Genomic DNA, 6233 nt, shown 5'->3' with positions numbered 1-6233 from the left:
AAAGCTATCGATTGAAGTACAGAAATTATATGCATAAAGTTTATTTATTAAAATAAAATGTCTTAGTACCTCCACTCAGTGCTGCAAAATCTCGACAATTCACGGCGATATTCAAAATTCTGCTTTGATCACTCATTTGAGCTAAGAGTCATCATCAAGGCAAACCATGTCAATTGTCAGTTCAAGTGAACAACGGTTTCAACTGCTTGTATAACAATAATGTGACACGAATTACACTTTTTGTTACCAGGTGAATCTTTGTCATTGACGAAACAATTAATGAGATTTCGACAAAGATTTTTTTGAGGATCAAGTCTATCAGTGACTATGTGAAAAACAATTTGGTCAATATCGCGCGAAAGTCTGTCAATGACAATGGCAAATCACAGCACTGCCTCCAGTACTGGTTCACTCACCCTAGTTTGATATTCGCAATCCAATATTGCTGCTTTTAATCTCTCACTCTCTCTTTCTCTCTCTACATCTTCTGCGCTCCATCCCACAACGGGACTCGCTCGTTAACCAGTTACATTCCACAGAACCGTTATCTTCTGGACGAAGATTCTGTCATCAAAGAAAAAAAATGAGATGCAATGCCACAAATATAGATTGTTGTACACGACAAAAGTTGGGACCTCCCCCCCCCTTGTTTATTTTGATACCGCAAGTTTGTTAGCTCTGAAAATAGTCGTTTTTTGAAACGATTTTTTAAGAATACAAACTTGGTATATCATACGGTATCAACAAGGGGGTCCCAATTTTTTCGTGTACACGCATGTGTGGCATTGCATAGGAGCGGTTCTAGCGAAAAGCATCTAATTGGAAAGAGTTTGATCTTATGGTGGCTTCCCAGACACGATCCAGTAAGGCGCGAACGTGCACCGCAACAAGATCAAGTTCAAGTTCAATCGGTGTTTGTTTTTTTTTTTTCTAGAGAAGTGATCGACTGATGGTTTGTCGGTGCCGGTGGCGCCAAAGTTCACTGATTGGTTGCCGGTTTGATGGATGATTCGGAAGCAGAAGCGTAGAGGAAAAACGATCGAACGTCAGGTGAAGAAGTGTTATAAAAACACAGAAACGCCAATGAACGATGAGTATCAATTAATTATGGCGTGAATATGGTACAGGGGAAATGGTTCTATTTTGGTCATGTTTGTATACGACACTTAACGTTTTTTACACATTCGAGATCTGTTGATTCAAAGCTTATGTATTGGGGTACGTATATATGCCACCCACAAAACGCACGAAGATAGCGATTTAATTGTTTTTCTGATGGTTGACCACAATAGGAAACTATGCCCAATACTGGTGCACTTACCCTGATGGAATGTTGGTACATGGATGATTTCTAGCGATCCGAGAGATGAATGGTATAAAATGTGATAACTCAGCATTGATGTTGTGGTAATACAGAAGCAGTTGTTTGTGAGTTGTAATTAGGAGCCAATAACCGCAACTGCTAACGGTCTTTGGCGTATCTTTAAGTGGGATGGTAGGATGTATGCTTCCGACTCTTTCGAGAAATGTAGGGTGAATTGTAATTATATAAATCATAACCATCATCCGTGTCGAAACTGATGGGATTGACGTTAGGGGTCACTCATGATTCAACATAATTCAAGCAATTTAACGAAATGTATCTGATTTCCTGGTTCAGAGGAAGTGAGCGAACCTGAGATCAACTGAACTACTATATGATCAAAACAATCTACTATTTAAACCATTTATTCCAGCATAAATTCCTACTCCAGTGGAGGTCTGTTTATATGATTACGAGCACAATAATTGGTTGCTGGTTATAAGATCGAAGTGTGCTCTGCTACTGTACGGACGCAAAGAATTTTCGAGTGTCAAATTTTCGGTTTTATTTTTTCTGGAATTGTGTTTAAGCTTGAAACAATGTGCCGCTCGATAACACAGTTCTCGAAAAGAACTTTAGTGCAAAGCAAGTGATCGTGTAAAATGCATTCCAATGTGTTTTTTAATCAGAATACTTTTCGTCAGAACTGATATTAGGCGATTGGCAGGCATTTTAGCAGCATTAGGCGATTTAATTGCAGTCTTAAGAAAATGTATGATGATATTGAAAACTTTGTAGAACATGTCGAGTCACTGACAATTAACAGAAGGCTTGATACAGATGTAATTGAGTGAAGCAAATTAGCGTGGCTTGATCGAGTAAGTGCAAAAGGAGTGGTGGACTTTGCTTTTTTTTTTAAAGTGAGTTTGAAGATAAGAAGTTAGAAGTTATATGCATTGAATTCACAATTCTCATGGAACAATTTGTGAGAATCTCCCAATGATTTTTTTCGAGTATTTTCCAATGAAATTCTGAGAAAAAAAAAACCAAAAATTGTGGAGAATTTACGTTAAAAAATGTGGAATGATTATCAAAAAAATTTAGACAGCTTGCCTGAAATGTTAAAGGGAATTATTTCACTTAAATTCATTTGGAAATTTTAAGCAAATTTTCTAGTAATTTCGTTGTTGTCTATTCAATATAATCTATTTGATTAGGCTGAACCAGTTTAAGGCTTTGCCCCGTAACGTATGTAGATCACCTTTTCGTGGTACGTTACGGGATTTAAGATCTACCACCGAATCCTAGTCCTGACTACTTCAAACTAGGGGAACAGGAATTTTCAGTAATCAAAGAAACGCATATAGTTCTTGTTACTTTTTATACCTTGTTGACAAGACTCGGCTTTATTCACCGAGGATGATCTTGAAACAAGGAAAAAATGAGTTAGTTGGTCTTCGTCTATGTGATTCCTAATCTTCTATTCGTTGTTCCCTAGTTTGAAGTAATTAAAACTAGAGTTCTGATGCATGGTCATTATCGATGTGTCATTCCTTAATTTTGTTGCTAAGGAATTAAATTTTGACTGACAAAGGGGCGCGCCTTTGGAGGATGTTCCAACTCTCCGAAGGGTATAAATAGCGGGACCTTTCAATTAGAGTCAAATCCTTGCGATAAATGCAAGAATAGCAATTTTTTTTTTTCTTTATTAGAGAGATTTTTAGCCATAGGCTAGTTCATCTCTTAAACAAGAATAGCAATTGTAAAACATCGAATACTTCATCATTCTCAATAGTGATGGAGTAATACGAGATGTACTAAATGGGATATACTACAATAGATCAACTTACTGGTTGCAGTAGTATAAGGTCCCGAACAGAAGAAAAAAAGGCTCAACCGAATTAACTTTACAGAGCCGAGGATTCTTGTTCACTATACAATACTTCATAAAGCTATAGTCAAAAGGTACAACACAATAAACATTTTATCTTTCCTTATTCAATAAGCCTCCTTCACCAGAACGGGAGTCGCTTCCAGTGGTTTCATCGTATGGCAGATTCGCCAACGGGGATCATAGCGCTTCTATTGCAGCAATGGACGCAAAACGTGGTCAGCACTCACACATTCATCACGAAGCTGTTGCTTTCCAAAGTTGACAAGGCATCGACTGAATGAACTGTTGATGAAGGAGGAGGATCACACAATGGTTGCTGCCGAGTAAACATATGATCGCGTGACACACATTGAGAGTGGTCTGCTTCTGTCGACAGCCGAGTGAAAAATGACTCTTGTAATTTGCATGGCTTAATACTCCTGGAAAATTTTAGCAAAAACTGTTTTGGAACTCCTGTGAACATTTCAATTTTCAAATTCAGTGAGAATTTCCCTTGTAAATTCCTTGAGATTTTTCCAAGGAAATTTTGGGAGAATTTTACAAAAAGTTGGGGAAAAGTTACGTTGAGAAATGTGGAATGATTTACGCAGAAATGATGAAAAAATTCACCTGAAATGTTAAAGTGATTTTTTCATAAATATTTATTGGTAAATTTTATGAAAATTCTCCTGTAATTTTCCTGGTAAAATATTCTTGGAAAATTTCAGTAGAATCTAGTTCGGAACTTTCAGAAGAAATTGATGGAAGAACTCATCTTGTAAATTTAATGAAAATATCCTTCGTCCATTCCTGATGCTTTATTATGGGACATTTTGCGAGAATTTCCCATTGAATTTTTTGTGAGAATTTTCCAAGGAAATTCTGGCATAATTCACCAAAAAACTTGTCGAGAATTAAGTTGAAAATGTCAAACGACTTTCTCAGAAATAATAATGGATTTTTTAAAAATAAATTGGAAACTTCTAGATACATTCTCTAGTAGTTTTTCTGATAAAATAATGCTAGAAAATTTCAGTACAATCTCGTTTGGAACTTTAGGGAGTATTCCTTATTGAATTGATAGAAGAATTCTACTTGCAAATTTCATGATTATTTCTCTTGTCAATTCTTGAAGAATTTTTATGGGAAATTTTGTGCGAATTTTCCAAGGAAATTGTGGCATAATTTTCGAAAAAGATGTGCAGAATTTACGTTGAAAAATGCTGAATGATTTACTTAGAGATAATGAAAATATTCGCCTGATATAATAATGGGATTTTTTCTTATAAATTCATTAGGAAATGTTAAGAATATTCTCTTGAAATTTTCCTGGTTAAACACTCCTAATAAATTTCAGTAGAATCACTTTTGCAACTTTTGGCAGGGTTCCCATGGAATCGATGGAAGAATGCAATTTGCAAATACAATAAGAATTCCCGTTGTAAATTCCTGGAAATTCTTTCATGGAAAATTTTGGGAGAATACCCCATTGAAATTTTGTTAGAATTTTAAAAAAAAGTTGCGGGGAATTTGTGTGGGAAAATGTTGAGTGATTTACTTAGAAATGATGAGAAAATTCATCTGATATGTTAAAGGGGACTTTAAAGAACATTCTCTTGTAATCCCCATGGTAAAATGCTCATGGATGCATGGATGGATCAGTATAATTTCTTTTGGAACTTCTGGGAGGATTTTTCATGGAATTGATGAAGAAATTCAATTTGAAAATTCAATGAGGATTTCTTTTGAAAATTCTTAGATTTTTGTGGGAATATTCTAAAAAGTTGTGGAAAATTTACATTGAAAAATGTGGAATAATTCACTGATAAATTTTGACAAAATTCGCCTGATATATTGAAGGGATTTTTTTTCTTAAAAAATCATCAGGAAATTATAAGTACATTCTTTTGAAACGTCTGCAAGGATTTCCCATGGAGTTGAAGGAAACAGTCAACTTGCAAATTTAATGAGAATTTCCCTTGTAAATTCTTGAAGAATTTCTATTTGCGATTCTAGGTGGTTTATCCCAGATATTCAAATCAACATTTTGAGAGAATTTCATTTAGGGGGGGGGGGGGGGGGGTTGGGTAGCTTCTGCTTTGAAAATTGTGGGATGATGATCCTCGGAAGTTTATTATTATTGGCCTGAGAAACATTCTCCTTGGGGCCTCTCATAGCTCAGTCGGTAAAGGAGCAGTTATAAACCAAGACCATGTTGGAGGAGGCTGGGTTCGATTCGTGGTTTCGGTGTATGATTTTTTTTGGTATGGAAAATTTCATACCATCTTAATCCCAAAACAGTTTGGAGAGTATGGAATATCTTGTTGATACCGTTCCATAATGTGCATATTGTGTATATTGCCAAGAAGCTCTCTTGAGCTTCATGGACTGATTTTAGTGTGTAACGCCGGTGGATGCATAACTGTCCCATGTGCGATGTGCTTTCATAAACACATGGGAATAATATGTCTCCACCAGCAGTACAGAATATTGTTGGAAATCTTATGAAGTCTGAAGATCTGCAATATCTTGACTCCAGAATAGTATGAGGAGCACGCAAAATCTTATTGAGTCCTTGCCATACCCTAGTAGCACGCTTGTCACAAATCGATTGTGGCAACTTCTATATAACTTATACCAGTCATAAACAAGTTGCATCAACTTATTGTGACGGAAATGTGCTACTCGGGTAACGTGCATGTTGTCACTGTTGAGTTTCACGGGCTCATAAAGAGTTGGAGGATTATATTAAAGACTGTATGGAACCTGTTTCATCGTCTTAACCCCAGAATAGTTTGGAGAGCATCAAATCAGTGCTGCGTGCTGTCAACAATGTTAATTTATGCAGGATATTGGTATAGCACTGAATTTCACTTCAAACTTCAAATATATTAAACATCAAGTTGATACCATTCCATGATGTGAATGTTGTTTTGTTCTTCACGGACTGAATGATTTGCAGAAAATAGTTCAAAACATCATTGTGCCTATTATAGATCTTCAAGACTTAACACCAGAATACTTTGGAGAATTTTGGATATCTTATTGATACCTTTG

The 6233-nt window shown here is 36.0% G+C and overlaps 1 protein-coding gene across 1 annotated transcript in view; it reads left to right on the top strand.

The window, feature by feature from the left end:
* The window catches only part of LOC135712282 (phospholipase A1-like), an 88306-nt gene that overhangs the window by 9175 nt on the left and 72898 nt on the right, over nucleotides 1-6233 (top strand). The window lies entirely within an intron of this gene.

The sequence above is a fragment of the Ochlerotatus camptorhynchus genome, unplaced genomic scaffold (assembly GCF_037179485.1).
Source record: "Ochlerotatus camptorhynchus isolate MF236.1 unplaced genomic scaffold, CSIRO-AGI_Acam_v1.1 ptg000467l, whole genome shotgun sequence".
Classification (NCBI taxonomy): domain Eukaryota; kingdom Metazoa; phylum Arthropoda; class Insecta; order Diptera; family Culicidae; genus Ochlerotatus; species Ochlerotatus camptorhynchus.
This window is presented reverse-complemented; position numbering and strand designations above follow the sequence as displayed.